General features: G+C 40.4%; 1 protein-coding gene across 2 annotated transcripts in view; it reads left to right on the top strand.

Annotated features, from left to right (window-relative positions):
- Window positions 1-5214: 5214 nt before the first annotated feature.
- DLGAP1 (DLG associated protein 1) overlaps window positions 5215-20505 on the top strand; it is a 434783-nt gene continuing 419492 nt past the window's right edge. For both annotated transcript variants that reach the window (XM_074821449.1, XM_074821461.1), the window contains exon 1: window positions 5215-5783. The gene's annotated coding sequence lies outside the window, so the exon portion shown is untranslated. The remainder of the gene's footprint in view (window positions 5784-20505) is intronic.

The raw sequence follows: 20505 nt of genomic DNA, 5'->3' as shown, positions 1-20505 counted from the left end.
GAGAATGAGGGTTTCTGTACAAACTACCTTTGTGCTATTTGTGCTGCCTGTTCAGGAATTAATGCAGATATAAAATATAATTTTTATCTAAAAATACCTCACTTAAAATCCTTAGAGACAATTTTCTACAGGATTACTAGTCTTCTCATTCATATAAAGTTCTTATAAAGCTTTCCCTGTTTCCCCACTTTTCTGTCAAAAAGAGCAAAAAATACTCCTATGGTTGTATTGCATTCCACTTTAGAATTATATGCTCATACTTAAAAAATGTGATAGCATAAGATATTATAGCCCTCCTTAATCAAGAAATTAAATGTTCCTCCTTGACGCAGATGTTTACAAACTGATTTTGCACTTTGCCATTCTCAAAGTTTTGCTATATCTCAATATCAGGAAAAGTATTTTCATTCTACTGAGGGTATGTCATGGGTTTATTGGTTTGAACTAATTTTTCCTCCTCTCTCTTTAAGCTTATTCAGAACATTGCTGTTGATACCACTGAAATACATCCTGATATCTGAAAATCACAGCAACTTGCTTGTTTCTAATCCCAAACAAAGATTTAGGGGATGGGAGGGAAGATGTCATTCTCAAATCTTGTATTTTACATCTTCCAAAACAGAGTCCCTGCTGAGAAGCCTCTCAAGACAAACTCTGACTTATTTCCTGAGAGAGGCTGAAAGTCACAGGCTTTGCGGAATTATGTGTTTGACAGCCTAAAGGTCACAAGAATACTACCTTTAACAAAGTACTTGTTCTACTTCTAAATCATAAAAGAATATGTATCAATTGTAAACCCATGCTAATCTTGAAGCTTTTTTTCTCTGTATTAAGTAGTTACGCTGAACTGACACTGTATTTGCATTACTTGCTCTCTTCTAATTTTTCTGGATGATTAACCAGTGGCTCACCAGGCCTTCTTATCCATCTTTAACTGACCAGTCAACAGTCAGTGTGGTTGTACAAGGTGAGCTGATGCCTGCTTACCTTTTCCTTGGGGGGCACCTGTCATTTAGGAGTCACTCATTGGGAACAACCGCTCTATTCCATGTGCTGTTAATTCCTACATGTTATCCATTAGGTCGGGAAAGAAATTTGTTGCAGTGGTTTTTATAGCAAATAATTAGGTAACATGAAATGAGGCAACCCACACAGTTCACCCACCTAGGACATTACTGCCTTCATGCAACCCAATAAAATACCACAAACAGACCTACCATGGGTGTGGCAGATAGAAACCCTTTTCAGTAAAAGACATTTAGAGTATTAGGAAAGTGAATATATTTTAAATAAAATTTTCTAGGCAGATGTCTGCTTCAGGGTAGTCAGAGGGGGAGGAGAAAGCCGAGTTTTAGGTTTAAATGGCTCTGCCATTAATCAGATTAGGGGTAGAAACTGCCAAAACTATTCTTTCGCCCATGTTGAAGATACTCTTACAGCCACCCTTGGAATGTCTTCTTGCCTTGAAGCAATAGCTGATGCCACAAGGGAATGAGAAGAGCACACATGTGATCTTCATCTTTGTAAATCTGACCTAGATGTGGCAAAGTTAAAAACGAACAGAGAAATTGCCAGCATCTACTGTGTAGAAGACATATTATAGTGAAACTTTCTTTACTGTACACTCTGAGCAGGCCTCATCCTTTCCAGCTCTCAGTGTGCCTTGGCGATGCGTGTGCCCACCCAGATGGAAAACTTAGTGTGTTCCAACAGAAACTGCTTTCAATGTGCATGAGATGCAAGGACAGCAGGTGCAGGAGATGAGACACCGGGGAACTGGGAGAATGTCACTGCTGTGCTCTCGATGTTTCAGTTGTTCTGCTAACGCCCAGTATGTGAGGAAAATGAAAATAAAATATACAAAAATGTGGTACTCTGGCAGTATTGCTATAGACAGTGAAAGGTAAGTATAGAGGCATGAAAAGTCTGAGTAGGAAAAGGGATGGAGGGCAATCTTTTCATAATTTAATGGAGAATGAACCAAAGGATTTAGATATGAAAGGTGATGAGGTTATCTACAAAGGTACCGGCAAATACTATCACAGCAGCACTGCTCAAGATTTTCAGCGTCTCTGTGATGAATTCAGATGTCTCTTTCCCAGAAGTTAATGGCAGACACGTATCTTAAAATCTCAACCATTTGCTTAATCATCATTTTGCCCGTGTCAACAAACTGCAAACAGCAAATTGTATGATCAATCATTTGAACTCACCGGGAAAAAGAAATCTTATGGACGCTGGCCATTCAGGCCTTCACACCTGTAAGCCTGGGTGTGGTGGAAAGGTGATTCACCAACAAATGAGGACCACCAACACCTGTAGTGGTCTGAGGCTTCGTACTAAGACCTAATCGAGCGGTTCTGACCTTCTCTCCAGTAGAGGGCAGTGACACACAAAAACTAACCGTATTTTCAAACGCCTAAAAATTTGTAACCTGGTAGCTATCACCATGTGGAAGAAGTCCATGTAAGCATGCATATAGTTTAATTGTGTTGCAGTGACAGTGATATGATGACCTCTTTCACCATCAGTCAAAGCAAAGAGAAATTCCTCCAAGAAGGAGGAGATCAAAGTGTGACTATAGTATATAATAAGGGCATTTGGGGTTATTTGATAAAATGCAGATTGTTGAAGATATTAATACTGAGCTATTTCACCTCCCAAAGCTGTTTGAAATGTTTCCTTTCTGATTCCTACTTTTCTGATCCGAAAACTATTTTGGAACATTTCTCTTCCAGGTTTTGATTTCTTCATGTGTTTCTTGCTCATGTACCTTTGTTTACTATCCTTACCGAAACTCTTTGCTTCACAGTCTCTTGTCGCCTTTTTCATGCATGCCATCTCTCACACAGCTGGGTGAAGAATCTTTGCTCCCATCTTGGAAATCTCCTTTCCAAGCTGCATGTCTTCTGAAACACCCATGAGCACTAGGACTACCAGTACAGACAAGTGTTACGCCTAAAATCAAAATAATTAGTGGCCCATGAAGACCATCTACATCATTATGTAAATAAAGCAGACTGAATTTCTTATTTGTCCAAGATCCTCTAGATCAGTTCAGGAGAGAATTTACAACACGACTTCCCTCTACTACCCTCTTGGCCCAGCCAGACTGAAGTCAGGCAAATGAGGAGCATCCAGAAAAATTATTAAATGGTTTAGATTCACAATAGATAGTGCAAGTGGGAAAAAAAAAGGAACAAAATCTCCATGCTGGCTTTTATTTTGAGGTTGGGTAATTTTACGCAAAAACATCTCCTCTTTCATTCTTACTCTTCAGTCTTCAAAGAAAATTGGGTCTACTTCATTTTCTGGAAGTTTGTATGAAGCCTAAAAATATGTTATCTGTTTTCATTACTATCTAGTTTTCTAACTAATGTAATCAATCCATTTGGTATAAATATTTTCATAGAACTATCACACATAACATGGCTAAATCTGCTTTATAACTTCACAGGCCTACGGAGGGCAGGCTAAATCTTCACATAATTACATAGGAAAGATCACATAAATTCTACTATGGGGTCTTTGCAGACTGTCATATTTTAAACAACAGACTATGCCACATTCAAAACTAGCTTGTAATTACAGTTCATGATGATAAGTCAAAAAATCCTTGCTAAGAGATAAACTAATATACTGTATAGAATAGGGCTGTATGTATAAACACAAAAAAACCCTATGAACCCTGTACTTTTTAGCTTATTTACCTGAGTTAGCTCAGATTCAGCATATGTGTTTCAGTTAAAGATCTAAAAGGGTATGTGTACCTTTATTTTTATATAAACAAATGATATGGCTTTGGGGTGCAATCTGTTTTTTCAACAATGTCATGTTGACTTGATTTATACAACTTAGTAACAACAAATTTGGTCTCTCTGATTTTATTGCAGGACTTCTGGGAAGTCTCAAAATATTTTATTGTGAAAAGCTAAATCTTAACAAGATGGACAATCTTTTCAGTGATTTCCTTTCTACACCACCTGTCTACACACCATGTCTGCAACTAAAAAAAAACCCCAACAATTATTTTTAAATAGATTGACCAATTTTTTTCCCCACTCAATTGGTTGATTGCTTGCTAATTAACGTAATTATCAGTCATCAGAATTTCCTAGCCTACCTAGCCTGTAGATGTGACCTACATTTGTAATTAAAAATGTCAACAACACTTCTTCCTTTCCTCCTTGTTTTACTCCTGAGACATTAGGTCTACATTGCCTACTACAAAGAAGCAAAAACTTAGTATACCTGATGTCTCCATCAAAACTTTTTTCATCCTTAGCATTTAATAAACCTTTTTCTACTGTTAAGATTGACTTTTAGTCCATACACATTACTTGTTTTGTAAAAAGAATAAAATATCAAGGACATTTCTTGCAAACTTTTCCTGGTTTGGGACTTAAAGAAATCACATCTTGAAACTTGCTGGCACAACACACCGGTAAATTTAGGACTATAAGAATAATTTGCTCATTCTAATTTAGCTCTTCCCTGAATGTATGTCAAAATCTCCTATCCATAGATGCAGTTATACGTCCAAAAGATGTATGTAATATTGACTATTTAGCAACTAATTGATTTGAACGTGTTGCCACTGTTCAAATACCTTTTAGTAGGTCATATACCGTGTCTGAAATTTGAGTGGACCTGACTGGACACGCGAGTAACAGGGTGTCTGCACAGTTGCCTGGATTAGCACAGCCTTCCACTGCGAGATCGGTCTCAGTACTCGCAGACGTATATATTTACAGTTACATCTATCGCTCTCACGGTCGCCCAGCCCTCCCTCCGCGTCGCCACCCCCTGCACCCCGCCAACCCACAGCCGTGCCGCCGGTCGCCCCCCCCCCCCCGCAGGGACAACGGGTGACCCACACGCTTTGGAAGGGGGTGGGGGCGTCCGGCTGTCGCCCCCCTGCCTCTGCCTGCAGCAGCACCCCCGGGGCAACGCCGCGTCCCCCCACCCCACCCCCGCGCTCCGAGCAGCCCCCTCCGCTCCCCGGGGCGGCCGTGGCCAGTCCCGGGGTCACGGCACGGCTCGGCCTGGCCCCCCCGGGAACCACCGCAGCCCCGACCCCGCGGAGGCTGCTCGGCATCACGGGCGCACCCTCGCGGGCGCTCTCCGGGCGACGATCTTGGGGGCAGATGGAGGTGGGGGGGCGGGGGGCGTCTGGTGGTTGTTTTCTTTTTTGTCAGCTGCTTCCCACCGGGCTCGGGCAGGCTCGGGGTGCAGCGGGGTCCCCAGGGACAGGGGCGCTGAGGGGTCTTTCCCGAAGGCGCGTCCTTGGGAGCGGGAGGGGAGGGGGGAGGGGGAAGGGCGGCGCGGAGGGGCAGCGCGCCGGCGGCTCGCGGTGCCCGGCCGCCGTAGTAGCGAGCTGCTCCTCCGGTGGTTGGGCTGGGGAGCTCTGGGCTCCTCCTCCTCCTCCTCCTCCTCCTCTCCCCCCCGCCCCGCGGTGCATAGCCGGGCGTGTGACTGACTAGTCTCCCCCCGTCTCTTTTTCTATTTTTTTTTTTTTTTGTCTCTCCATGGGTACACACACCGAGATACGCACATGACAGTACTTCGGTGCAAGAGCCGGTGCATCGCCAGGAGGGCTGTGCTTCCACTCCGGGCACGCACACGCACATACATGCTGCTGCTGCTGCTGCTGGAAGTCTTTCTACACGGGGATTAGCAGCCGCCTCTCGCTCTCTCTATTTCTCTGTCTCTTTCTTCTCCTTTCCTTTCCTTTCTCCTTCTCTCCCTCAAATGCTCGACTGACGGACGGCGGGCATAAAAAGGTAAATGCTTGTGTGCTGTTTGCTGACAATACCGCCGGGCGATGGTGTTTTGGCAGCGCGCTGCGCCGTACGCCCGCCGCTTGCCGGCAGGCAGCCTGCCCTCCCGCCGCGCCAGCGGCTGCCGCTCCCCGGGACGCTCCGGCTTGGGGGCTCGGCGGCTGCCGCGAGAGCTTCGGCTTCACCACCACCCCCCCCACCACCCCCCCCCGGGTCCGCCAGGCAGAGAGGTTCCCGCTATTGTACTCCTGGCAGTTGCCACCGCGGGCTGCGAGCGTGTGGGAGCGCTCGGGGAGGGCTTCGCGGGATGAAGGTTGCTATTAATTGCCGTGTGCGCGGAAGACAGCGAGCTGCTCGCTCCGGCGGGGAACCTGCGCCTTATGCATCACGGCTGGAGAGTGGTAACGGCAGGACTAGCCCCCCCCCCCCCCCCCCCATCGTTTGCTGCATCATTCAAATGAGTAATTTCTAGCTGGCCTTGCGGGGCTGTCATCCCCCCTCCGCGGGTGTTCTGGCAGCCGCCGAGGATTGCCGTCCTCTTCCCCCTGCCCTGGGGCACCCCCTCCTCTGGGGAGCGAGCGAGGAGGGGGCAGCCGCACTCCGCCCCCCCCCCCCTCTGGCCCGGTCCATCGGGGCGCGGCCCCGCGTCCCGCCGCCCCCCGGCAGCCCCGCGCGGACTCCACAACTAGTTGTCGCCTGTTCTTGGGGCCGAGTTTGTCCCGGGTCCCTCCTCGGCAGGACAAGAGAAGCAGGGTGAATTTTTGCCCCCCCCCCCCCCCGCAGAGCCCGCGCAGGGCGGGGATGCCGTGGAACCGAAGGGAGGTCCCGCAGCCCCGCCGAGGGGGCCGCGTCCCGCGGGGCTCGACCGGGCCCCGGGACGGACTTTGCTTCCCGGGGGAAGCGTTTCAGGCCGGGGGTGTGGGGAGCCTGCGGCTGCCGGGCCCTTCGGGAAGCCGAGCTCCCCCCCGGCCGCCCGCCCTCCCGCCGGGGAAGCGGGGCGCTCGGCGAGCTCCCTTATGTAATTATGGCTTTTATTTTTTTTTTTTTTTTTTCCTTGTTGCTGTTACTAAACCCGGCTCAGGATGTCCACAAGGAAAGTGTTACACCACGCTTGTTTCTAAAGGAGGTTGATGGTTTTATTTATCTCGGAGAAAAATTATTGAGGACTTAATATTTAACAGGGAGCACTTCGGTTTCACACATGATTGATTTTGGATAATCCCGTTTCATTCATGTTGTTTTCTACACCTGTCAGAGATAACGTAAATACAGTTAAAGGCAGGAAGCCAAAAAAAGGAAAAATAGTAACAGAAGCAAAAATGGTGAGAAATGTAGTGGACAGCGTATGAAGTTAGTTATTTACCAAAAAAAAAAAAAAAAAAAAAAAAAAAAAAGTAGTTGTTTAACCTTATAGCCTGCTTACAAATAAAAGGTAGATGGGCTTGTAAGCATGGTGTATGCTCAGCCGGTTGTGTTGGATTGTATTTCAGTGTTAATACACCTTTAAAAAGGCAACACTAATTTCTACTGGTATGTGGGTCCAGTGTATACACTTAAGGTATTTCCCCTCACTTAAAAGATGTTGCACGTTTGATCAGTGTTCACTGATCCAAAGAATCGAAAAGTCTAAAGGATATATACTTAAAGATAAATTTACTGCTGATAGTAATGACTACAGGAAAATTAGGTTTTTTTAACAGCAACAGCACAGTCCCTTGTTGCCTTCTGTATAGATTACTTGTCTGTCTGATATTCTGTATTTCAGAATTATTAAAATTAGATAGTGTAAATTAATGAAAACATATGGTAGAAAAATATACTGTTTATTAGAGAGGTAATGAAGTAGTTCCAAAATAAAGGGTACAATAGTGTTCCACTATATATATCTTCCTGAATTAAGGTTTTCTTTTTTTTTTCTTCACCAGAACTGTGTATGTTAGATATACTTATTTAATTCAAGGCTCATTCTGGTCTATCTCTTGTAGGATTAACACTTGCAAACCTACCAATGTAATCTGTTTGTGTTACACTTTGCACTGTTGTCCTTCCTGTAAAGGTGGTGCATCTCAGTGCAGCCCCGGCTAGTGATGTTGCCACCTGGAAATACAAAAAGAACTGCATGAATAATTCATGAAATAGTATAATAAAGAAAGGCAATCCTGTACCAAAGAACAGTAGTAAGTAGCCTCCACGCAATTTTTTTGTAGTAATTTTCACTCCGGTCTCATACCATCTGGTAACTCAAGTTTTCACCCAAATTGTAATAGACAGGTGCAAACCCTCACACTGGCATTGCCGTTTTAAGAAGGTAGAGCTCAAGGTGCTTTAACATGAGAGAGTTTATTCAGCCCTTAATCTCTGTAACCAAACTTAATTTTTACAGCCTCTGTTGTATTATCTCCTGAGATATAAGAAGGGTATTTTTGTCAGGGGCACATAATTAATACTTGTTCTCCTCATGCCAAATTTTGCACTTGTGCACAAAGCTCATCCAAAGAAACCTGAAAAGGGGATCTCCATGGTAACGAGAGAGAGGATTTTCTCTCTCACCGTAGGTCAGGACTAGACGCCCACCCATTCCTTAACTTGTAGCAGCATTCATTGGCACCTTCGTCTTTGTGGTTATTTTGTCTACTGGGGTGTGCTTTTACTGTTGCCTCATGCTTCCAGAGGGCTGCTCTTGAGGATGATATTACACTGGATGAGCACACCCTCGGTGTCTCTTCCCACTCTCATCCTCCCTGCTGCTTGCAACGTTTTTCCGCCTTTCTATACATATATGATTTGACTATGGGGATTTCAGGAAATAACTTGTTTTCCCCATCAGGTTTTTGATTTGAAGACCTCTCTTGGCTCTAACTGTGTGAAAGAGCTGGCATGACCTTACTCCTTAGTCCATTTCAGATGGACAGGTGGTCATCTCCTTTCTCTTTTTCTCTTCTATTTGTCTGTATTCTTTTTGGACAGAGTTTCCTCATCGTGTCCCAGATGTTTTGTAACAGCAAAAGCAGTCTACCTTTTCTCTCACCAGAGAGCAAGGCTTAATTTTATTTTTTGAGTCAGTATGTGATACCAGGATTACTGTTTGTAGATGTTCACAGTAAAAAGAGTTTCTTTTGTCCTGACTCTGTTATCACAGAGCAGTAATATGGAGCACTGTTTTCTGGGGTTTGTGTTTTGTTCCCCCCCGCCCCTTCTTTGAAGGACTGTCTGCCTTGACTGTTTCTATGTCCAAGCTAAGACAAAGTGAACATGTTTTATTCCAGATGACCCTGTAGTCAGATACTTAAAACTTTCACTGAGGAATATAGCATATCTTCTGCTCCCTTTTTCCTTTCTATATTCAGTTTTTGTACCTAAGATCTCATGAGAGGATACCAAATGGATTTTTAAATGGCTCCCTTAGGCTGCTGGTGCACCAGGTCTCTCTGGGCATATTTCCAGTTCTTTTGCCTTTCCCTGTGACATAGCTTGGGATAATTTGAAAACATCTGCTAGAGCAACCATCTTAATATAAGACAGCAGTCATCATTTGTCACTGAGCAATATGTCATTTGTGACTCTGTAATTGGAAGACAGATGCTAATGCTGACTTTGGCCTTCTTGTCTTGTTGGCAGATTGTCTATAGAAACACTTTGCAGTGCTTTGAAATCACACAGTGTATTTCTACCTTTCTGTATCTCTATGTTTCTGAAAGACTTGCCTGTGTCATTTGAAAATCTGCTTAAGAAACCATAATGATAGCAGCTAGTACATTTGTAATCTGGCTTGCCAAGTAAGTTTGACTTTATGCATATCTTCAGTGTCTTCTGCTAGATGAGAACCATTTTTGAATAGTTGCCTGTGAAGCTTTTCCTTTAACCTTTGTATATGAGAAACTACTGATGTCTTTCCACATGATGCCCTGTCCCTGTATGGGTAGCATTTCAATGAATGTCCCTCATCCCAGTTGTTTCTCTCCCTTTGAAAATTTTACCATCACCTTTAACTAACTGAAGATGTTCTTCATCTTCTGATTTCTCATACTAAGGAAACCAGGAATTTGAGAAATGGGACTTCCAACTGTGTGAAGGAAATGTACACTTCTGGATATTTAGATCCAGGTTTTGTACCTCAGTTGCTGTGGTTCAGATGACAAAAGGGTGTGACATCAACTCATAACCAAAGATCTCAGTAGTTATGGATGATGCCTCATATCTAAAAGGTGGTTTTTAAGCTTTGTGGGCTAATTTTAAATGTAGGTTGCAGTAGCTTTAGTTGACTTGCAACAGCTTACAGGTTCCAGCTTCTCAATAGCCTGATGTGCTGATGTGGTGCTTGTGCTGGATCCAGTAAAGGATTCCTTGAGTTTTAATTTCTTTTGAGGAAAGAGGAGATAAGGGGATGAGGATCCCCAGAAATTTTGTTAATGAATTGTGCTTGAAAAGTCCATTTCATGTTCTGGGCATAAATCCTCACTAAAGGTAATTCAAGGGGCATGCTGATAGGATGGTAGCCGAGTCACTTTTTCAAACGAAAGAGAGTGTTTTTTTCAGCCAGCTTCCCAAATGTGACTTCTGTTGCTAATTCTGCGCTTGTACACACTTTCTTTCCTTGTGTCTGTTTAGTTTTGCAGGCAGAACAGAATAATATATCTGGCTGATTGGAGGTCAATAACAGAGACAATGATTAGCACTCTCACCGTCATCATGGTAACTTCAGTTTTAGAAGCGTGCATCCGACACTGGAAGTCAGCACTGAGAATTAGTGTCTCACTACTGTCCTGTGCTTTTCTTTTGTCTTGTCATCAGAAAAAAAGAAAAAGGAAGAAAAAAAGTAAAGAGAAATTAAGATGAAATCCAGATTTCTGGGTTTTGGTACTGGTCTCAAAAATGTTTGTGCGTAACCAGACAACAGACAGTGTGAAGTTGCCTTTGTCCAGCAGAAGTATTGAGAGTCAGCCTGGTCCGTGGACACACAGGCTCTCACAGATGTCCAAAGTACACAAGAATCTCCATCTTCTTTCCATCCTGCAGCTGAAACAATTTCTGAGTCCTTGCAGTATACCATTCACACAGGGTGAGCTTTGTTTTGTGGATTGTAGGAGAATGCAGCTTCTGGTTTTGTGGTGCTGGCACTGCATTGGTGAAAATGTTTTACAAGGGTATCGGAGAGATTCCTTGTTCTTTTCAGTCTGTGTCTTCTGGGTATCTGTTCATTGGGTGTAATGCTCAGGTGTGGTTCGGTCCTTTAAAGGCGTCAACAACTCTGCATCTGGCTTACCTCCATAACGTTGTGGGGTTTTGTTTTTCTTTTTTTGTGACTGTCTTTTCAAGCATCACTAAATTCCATTATCAGATCCCATTTTGTAAGAATATACCATAGGAGATCATCCCACCTAGCTGTTCCTTCCAACAGATTTTTTTTTTGCAGGAAAGTACTGTCAAATTTATATAAGGTTTTGTAAATACTGTTGATTAAATGTAGCTTTTTAGTGGCAAGGGGATGGCAAAGTAGAATAAATAGGGGAAAAACAACCACGGAAAGGAATGAAAGGGGTAGAATTAGGAGAATTTATTGTTATTTTGTACAAATTAAGTATTGCAAGCATCGTCATGTCAAAACAGTTTAGATTCAAAATAAATGTTGATTCTGTAACTCTGTTCATGGAAGAACTTTGCAGCCATAAAATGTAATATTTGGGGAGATTATTCAATTGATTTTCTGAGGAAAATTATTCCAAATACCTAGATGGTGTATGTCATTTAACAGCAACAGTGAAATAGTGCTAGCAATTACTAGATTAGTGGTACTTTGAAAAGTATGGTATGTATATCACTGTATGAGATGAAAGTCTCTAGATGAGATAACAGTCTATTTGGGAAGCACTGTAAGTTTTAGTGAAAAAAATGGATTTCTTAAAAAATGTAATATGGATATCTAATTGATAAAATAAACTCAAGAGGAGTTATAAACTGAAGACAAAACCTTTTTCTTACACACTTGGATCTCACTATTCTTTGGAAAAACACCCAATGCACAATTTTTTCTTAAAAAAAAAAAAAAAAAAGGGGGGGGGGGGGGAAGAAAAAAACCGAGCTACCAATACTGCACTCAGGAGAGGCTACTGGATGGTGTCCAAACTGGCTGGCTGTCCTCTTACCTCAGGAAAAAATATTTATGTTTTTCATTCCTGAAATATTACAAACTTACTCATGTGAAAACTATGGTTACTTCTTCCATTTTGTTTTGGTTTGGGTTTTTTTTCATTAGTTCATAAAAACTACTTCAAGGAATATTCTTCGCAGAGCTGTTTCAATACCCGTGTAATGTCATTTACAGAACTGAAGTGGCATGGTAGTTGAAGAGCATTCATTTCACCTTGGGTAGAAGTGTGAGTTGGTTAGAAATGATGTAAAAATCATAATTTTTCATTTTTTGTTCAACCTGCAAATCTATGTGGTGTTTCTTACCATAGTGTGATAGTGTGTGGTCTGACATCCAGAATGGTGCTTTACATCTCTGTAGCATGATATAAATTTACCCACTGGGAATCTTCATGCTGTATTTTGCATAGAGAGTTGTATAGCAGAATTATATATGAACAAAGGTATTTATGCATGAAAAAGATCATTTGTTTGCTGTGTCATATGCTAATAATTTCTTAGTCAAGGGGCAAAACCAGTAGCGTGAAGCCTGTGAGCACATCACAGATGAGCTAAATAAAAAGGACATTTACTATTCTATACATATGGTTAGGTTCTTGCATGCTGTTTGTCTTCAAATAAAATGTATTTTCAGAAAAAGGGATATCTTTAGAAATCAGGATCAGGGCAGATAGGAAAAAAAAAGGAATAATAATTTGCATATTTCTAAAACTAGATTTTAATAATTATCAGCTGTATATTTAGACAAAAGATGAGGAAATGCCGTTCCCATTTTTACAGATTAATGTAAAAAAAGCTTTGCACAGTTAGCAATGAGATCTTAAATACAGAAAGAGAAAAGCTAAGCACAAGGAAGTTCTGCAGTATTCAAGTACTTTTGTCATTTACAAAGCAGCTATTTTGTAAGGTACTTCTAGAATCAGTGCAGTGTACTGCAAAATAATTAATCTCTTATGTTAAATTACCTTTCAGAGGATGTTTCTGACAAAATCAAGTCAAAATATGAGAGTATACTGAAGTTCTTGACCTGATCCTTTGCTCTTTATGCTGACTGGCATTTTGAACATGAACTGCCGGAATAGGTTGCCTGCCCTGTAAAAAGCCATATGAGGTTTTTAATATTGAGCACCAATTGGTCAGGGCCATATTAGAGGGTTTTTTCATTAAAAAAAATGCTAAAATGCAGTAGCAACACTTTTGTGTGTTACACTTGTAAAGCCCTTCTGAAAACAAAAAATATTTGCTGAGATTACTCAAGGATCACAGCATTTCTATGGGACCTAGGAGAAATAAATTATATCATGTTTCTTTACTCTAAATTTCTGGTGCCTTCATGATAACACACAGCAGAGCATAGTGAGAGAAAGATGAAGATTCATCCTGGTGCCCATTTCAGTTTCTTTTGGAACTAAAAGGAAAAATTTTACATACAATAAGAAGAAAATTGGGGAAAATTCTGTGTGTCCAGTAATCAGTTTTCTAACAGACTTTGCACATCTATAGAAACTATAACGTGCTTTTTGCGGTTCAACTTACCTGTAGTTTGCTTCCAGAACTGTTACAGGCCCAAAAATAATGAGACCATTTTTTCCCCACAGACTTACAGTCTCTCTAAGAACAGAGAAACTAGTATGTAGGAAAGTCCACAAATGTAAATCTGAGTTGTTAAAAGCTCGAATATTATTAATCTGTAACGGTGTCATGACGAAGTTCATTTTCATGATTAATACAGTACATCATTTAGAAAAAAACCTACCAATGTTCTGTGTGCAGCTCCCAGTGATCTGTGTGCAAGATATGTCCTTGATGCAAGAAGCAATGCTAGAACCTGAAGCTATTGCAGAAAAGCCCAGTATTTTATTTTCTTTTATTGCAGATGAAGAGATACCGATTAATAAATTTGGTGTGGATTTTTACTTGGTTCAACTGTGATTTTTCTCGGTTTTTTTTTTTTTTTTTTTTTACAGAACAGGAATCATTATATAATTATTTGTGGTACAGTTAATTAATTATTTGATGAGTCTGCCAGACTAGTTTAGTTTAGCCTTTCTGCCTTCCTTCTCCCTACAGGGCTTAGTTATACAGAGTCCTCGCAGCTGGTTTAGGCATTGGTTTGAACAATTGCTGAACAAAGCAGTGTCCTGGTTTTGAGCATTTGGGTTTGGTTTGGTCTTGTTTTTTATTGTTTTGTATGAAAAATGAACATACTGTTGACTCCGATATTGTGTGTATATGAGAGCCTTGTGTTACTGTAGAAAATAAATTATTACAGATGTATCTGTTGATTTTGCCTTAACATTTAGTCTAATCATAAACTGCTGCTGTACTCATCTTTCCTTCCATATCCAGTTCATGGCAGCTACCGCCCATGTTAGCAATATGCTTGATAAATGTGGAGAACCTTTTCAGGCTTACATATGCTTTGAATTTAGGTTTAAGTCAGGATTGATCTTCTGATGGGGATTTTATTTTCTCAACCGCAGGGAGAATAAAAGTGAGAGAGTGAGTTCCCTTTAAACTCCCTTATTCTTGATGTTAATCTCTCCCTTCTCTTTGGTGTTGTAGAGGAGGCTGAAGATTAGCTGTTCAAGCACATGGGACACTTTAAAGAGTTCTTCTGTCTTTCTGTGGAACCAATGAAGACCTCGAGGGGGAACTGTGAATTCCTTTCTGGAAGGTCTTGAAGGCAGTGAGTGCACACCTCACGCCTCAGGGCGGAAACTGCCACTTCAGTTATTGCCATCAGGTGGCCTTGAGAACATGAATTTATAGACCCGGTAGCTCAAATAAGTAGCGGACTCCACAAACCCTGGGTCAGACCTTTGGCGCGCTCGCTTAGCTGCATGCATGTGGTAGACCTGACTAGCCACAAGTCTACTTCTCAAGAATAATTCACTCAGTGGCTGTATTATTAGACAGTTTTTCTGCATAGTCACAGTGACTGTCCAGAATTTTTGGTTACCAGCAGCACGGTTACACTGCACTCATATGGTTGATTATAGTAAACACCCCTTACTCATGGTAAAGGAAATAGTATTTTTAAACAGTTTGATCTAGGCAGATGTGTGCCCTCTACAGATTGTAAATAGCCAATATGTTATTTAGTATACCATGATGTATGGCCAAATAAATAAATAAAAGATTACACTAATAGAGCTGTACCGTAAAGTCTAATATGATAAAGCTTTTTCCACCACTAGCAGAGCTCAGTAATTTATTACTACACTTTAGTATCATGGATATGTTTCATTCTATTTTAGTGGATACAAACAAATTGCTTTACATTTGTGGAGTAAATTATTACTCAAAGCTGAATGCATACTTTGTATGATACCGAGACACTTGGAATTTTACAGAATAAAATGTATTTACTTATATGTATTTTGGGGGGAAAAAAAGGAAATCTTTCAGCACATACTGTTTAAATCATCAACCAATGTTTAATTCAGCAATCGAGAGAACAGTTCTTGATCCAATTGAATTTCAGTGGCAAATTGTCCTGGAGACAAACTGGGCCCTCCTGACATTAGATACTGAAACTTGCGTGTGTAACCCAAATGCTCAGTCACTTTCCAGTTTGTTCATCTGTAATATGAGTTTTTCTAAGGTAAGCTGCCTGCTGTGTGTTTTGTGGAAGAAAAAGTTAAGCCACAGTATTAGAAAGAAAATGTTTAAATACATTGATCAGTATGTGAGCTGCACATCTTATCTGTTTACAATAGATAAATGAAAAAAAATTCATTTTGCTTCCCCCTTTGAATTTGCAGATTAGTCATGGATTGTTGCCCACAATTTTATGGAACCTAATCATGTAGTCCTTTCTTAATAGATTCCATTATTATCTTTACAATATGCCAACTAAAGTAAGTAAATTAATTCAGTGAAGTCTCTTTAGAGCTAAGTTTGTGTATGTGCTGGAAGATTAAGTGTGGCAAATGTAGTATTAATGATTATTTTGTTAAGCATTTTTTTAGAGTTTACATGGAGATATTTTAAGAAGTAGGATTAATTTTGTTGTATTTATTGCTAGATCAAATACTTCTTGAAAGTAGGATGAAATTATTCATGCTTTATCTAATAACTACTTTTAACTAACTCTGCTTGTGCCTGATAAATAAATGGGAAATTAAACCAAAGATATACTGAAGAAAATACTCTGTAAAAAAAAAAAAAAAAAAAAAAAAAAAAAAAAAACAACTCAAACCCCAATATTTTATCAAAATAGACCAGATCTTGTTCCCTTCTGTGCACTGACTGGATAGCATTAACAGGAAGCAGAAATGTATTTGCAGTAGAGTTTATCTCAGCAGATGCAAAATGCAGAAGACTGGGTCTGTGACTGATGTGTTTACTGGGAGGTAAGTGGGATGAAAGCAGGAATGGATTTGACTTAATGCTAGATTCAAGCAGCTATAAATGTAAATACGTAAAGACAAATGAAAACCTTTTTTTTTTTTTTAATGTAATTACCATTTTTCAGCTACTATTTAGAGATTTTAAAATTTTGCCTCATCCCAGACTTTTTTTTTTTTTTGAGGAAGAGAGGGGTAAAAGTTTATCATTTGGATAGTGGAGTATATGACAACTGGAGAGGAAAAAGAAACCCAAAAAACAAACCAACAAAAAAATGAAGGTCACCAGTTACAACAGTTACATGGCCAATTAAGGAATAAATTTGAATTTAAGGGTTAGCACATATGATGCTAAGCTTCGGAATAGTGTGTGGGTAAATCAAGAGCACAGTGTGTGGAAGAAAAGTCTTATGCAATGAATATCACAACTGACAAATCTTTTGTGTAGTACTGACCACAGTAATAAATGTGTTCATTTTCTCCTCTTTAGTGACTAATACAGTATTGCCATCCCTGTTGTGGTAAAAACATGGTCACTGTTTATTTAGTAGGATGTTGTTGTCAAGGTAATGAATTTGAAATGAGTCTGTGTTTAGCAAGAAGAAATGAATTCGTACAAAAATTATTGTTTTGAACAACAGAAAAATCACATCAAACTGAATACAGATAATTTCTGAGTTTTGTTTGCCAGGTTAGTTACAAGTGATTGCATAGTTTGAATGACTTTCATAACATAAAGTAATGAAGATGTATAACCAAGGATAAAGATTAAACAATTTGAAGTTACGCTTTTAGGGTTTTAAATATTTAGACTTTTATTTGTGATATCAGTTCCAAATGAATTTCCTGTTTCAGAGATGATAAATAGACCTTCCCTACACTTTCAGACCATGTCTGATAATGTAAATGAAAATAACACAGTAATTTGAAATGGTAACATCAAAAAATTACAGTGCTAAACAAATCGTAACGCTCTTTGTATTCCCTAAATAATTATCAGATACATGAGTCAAGACAGATTAAAATATACTCATAGTTCTAAATTATAATTAATTCTCCATTATATTTTGTCAACAGTCTGAATTTCAATTAACTTATATTAACTTTACCAAGTATCCTGTAAGGTCAAACAGTATTATAAGTTTTTTAATGGTAGGGTGGTCTCCTCTGTACCTGCCAGAGTTCAAGGAGCATCTGGACAATGCTCTTAGGCATATGATTTAATTTTAGGTAGTCCTGCAAAGAGCAGGAGTTGATGATCCTTATGGATCCCTTCTAACTTGAGATATTCTATGATTCTATGATTTTATATCAGGTAAAATCAGAACACCCTTTGAAATAAATAGCAAAAGTCATTGTGACTTAAATGGGTCCAGATTTCAACATCTTCATCAAGGTGTATAAAAAGAAGCATGTCCGTAAGCCAGCGTAGCCTGATAGAGCCTCTAACATGTACACATCTAATTTTTATTGCTAGAAGAATGTCTCATGGTTTAGCATAGTTAGGATAATCCATAGGAGCCTGATCTGAAACTCGCTCAAATCTGTGGCTCACACTGTGAATGTAATGTCTATCATTGCCTTAAGCAGGCATTGGATTGTGTCAATACATAAGCACAAAGACAGCATGTCTTTTCTTTTTTTTTTTTTTTTTAATGAGACCTGCTGGGTTATTGGCACTTCAAAATATTATCTCCTAAATGCTTTTCTTTTCTGCGTGAATTGTTTGAAAGTCAGACTTTATACTGCTACCTGGTCTCTTTTGTATTTCGTTCATAATTGTGGGTTTCTTGACATTGTATGTGCACAAAAATGACACTTCTGAAGGGACAAAAAAAGTTACACAGGTTCAAAAGTGTGTGCGTGCCCATGGATAACTGAAATCCCAGTTCAGGCTTGACTTTGTATGTTATAGACAGATATTCCAGGTTTCTTTCAAAGAAAACTTACTCCCCACTCAGTAAACCTGCATCTATCCTGTGTATTATCTTTGCCTCGTGGTAGATGTATGTTTAGTACTTAACAGAGGTTGAAGTACCGCATGAGATCATCTAAGCTGAACTTGAATTTTACCTACAGAGAGTGGAAACTGGCGGTTAAGCTAAATGCTGGAAGATTAAGACACTGTTTCTCCCACTAAGGATTTATAGTCATTAAGACTGTCAAATTCGTGTGTCAATTACAGTTCCAGAGGTGAAAAGTCAGACTGCCTTTCAAGACAAGTTTTTCTAATTAGAGTAATGAATGTTTGATTAATATTGCATTAGTAATATATGATAATTGTCACTGATGGGCTGTCACTTTCACCACATACAGAATAAGATCACAGATGTGTTTTTATATTGTTATGCCTTTGTCGGCTTTGGTTCCCATCAACAGTCAGTTTTATGCAGATGCACACTGTAATATTTCATAAGTACATTTTGTTCATAAGCCCGTTTAATGGTACTATACATCTGTTCTGTGGGCCAATGCCTATCTCTTGTTTTGTTTCAGGATTCTACACTTTGACATTCACTAGATTGCACTTGCAAGCAGTCACAGAATCACAGAATCGTCTAGGTTGGAAAAGACCTTGAAGATCATCTAGTCCAATCATTAGCCTAACATTGACAGTTCTCAACTACATCATATCCCTCAGCACTATGTCAACCCGACTCTTAAACACCTCCAGGGATGGGGACTCCACCACTTCCCTGGGCAGCCCATTCCAACGCCTGACTACCCGTTCTGTAAAGAAATACCTTTTAATATCCAGTCTAAACCTTCCCTGGCGCAACTTGAGGCCATTACCTCTTGTCCTATCACTTATTACTTGGTTAAAGAGGCTCATCCCCAGCTCTCTGCAACCTCCTTTCAGGTAGTTGTAGAGGGCGATGAGGTCTCCCCTCAGCCTCCTCTTCTCCAGACTAAACAACCCCAGTTCCCTCAGCCGCTCCTCGTACGACATGTGCTCCAGACCCTTCACCAGCTTCGTTGCCCTTCTCTGGACACGCTTGAGTAATTCAATGTCCTTTTTGTAGTGAGGGGCCCAAAACTGAACACAGGAATCGAGGTGCGGCCTCACCAGTGCCGAGTACAGGGGTAAGATCACTTCCCTGTCCCTGCTGGCCACACTATTGCTGATGCAAGCCAGGATGCCAAATGCGTGGGGAAAACCCTCATTTACTAACAGTGAATAAATACAAATCAGGAAATACAGTAACTTCATAGAACTACAGTGGAAAATGTGCATCTTTTGACTTCTGGAGGTTAAAAACATTTTCTCAGAATAATAGGTGTTGTAGAGATGTGTGCAATTAGTACTCAGAATTCCTGAGTTAACATAATATATCTCCCTGAGGGTGATCATTGCCTTAAGGTTTAGCTCTGTGATTTGAGTGCTTATGGTGCTTTCTGGTGAACCTCATGGTCTTCATCTTCTAAAGCAGCTCTGAAACTTGCTGTTGACTGTGAACATTCTGGTACATGAGGCATATTGAGAGGGAGGGAAAATAAGTTGTAAGGATTGCACGCTACAAATTGCATAGCAGAATGCTGCAGCAGCAGACAGGGACTGCCTGGATGCTCATCTGACCAAACTTTTTTTTTTTTTTCTTTTTTTTCCCCTTGCATTGTTTTCTATTCACACTAGCTTAGAAGACTGTTTTCTTTGTATTGCAACCTTTACATATGGCTGAAACCTTGTGTCACAGAACAAGAATGAAGTTTTCTTTCACAGTTGAAGGAAGGAAACCTAATTGATGCTGGCATACATGTTTATGTGGGCCATGTGTTAATTACCCATGGTTACAAAGGAAAAGAGATGTATGCCAGTTGTGTGCGTCCATGCTACAGTGTATATAGGAACAATTTCAGTATTTGAATGTTTAATTCATTCTGCACTGAATTAATTCTTTCTAACACTTTTAATCTTGGAACATTTTTATGGTATTAAATATTGTGCTTTTAAACAAAACACAATTCCTTTTCTGTTTAATAGTATCATATAGGTATCCCAAGAAGTTAAGAACTATATTACAAAGCTGTCTGCCTCTTGGAATAGTGAAGGGACAAGTAGCTGTAGAGGACCATTACCCTTTCTGTGTCCAGCTGCAAATCTGAGAGAAGAGCTTTGCAATTAGCTTTTGTAAATACTCGCTGACAGCAGAGGAGGGTTTTGAGACTTCAGTTTTCTGGGCTCCACTCCAAGTTCTGGAATGAAATATACTTCAGTGACTGCATAT

Source organism: Strix aluco, chromosome 1, assembly GCF_031877795.1.
Source record: "Strix aluco isolate bStrAlu1 chromosome 1, bStrAlu1.hap1, whole genome shotgun sequence".
In the NCBI taxonomy this organism is placed as follows: Eukaryota; Metazoa; Chordata; class Aves; order Strigiformes; family Strigidae; genus Strix; species Strix aluco.
This window is presented reverse-complemented; position numbering and strand designations above follow the sequence as displayed.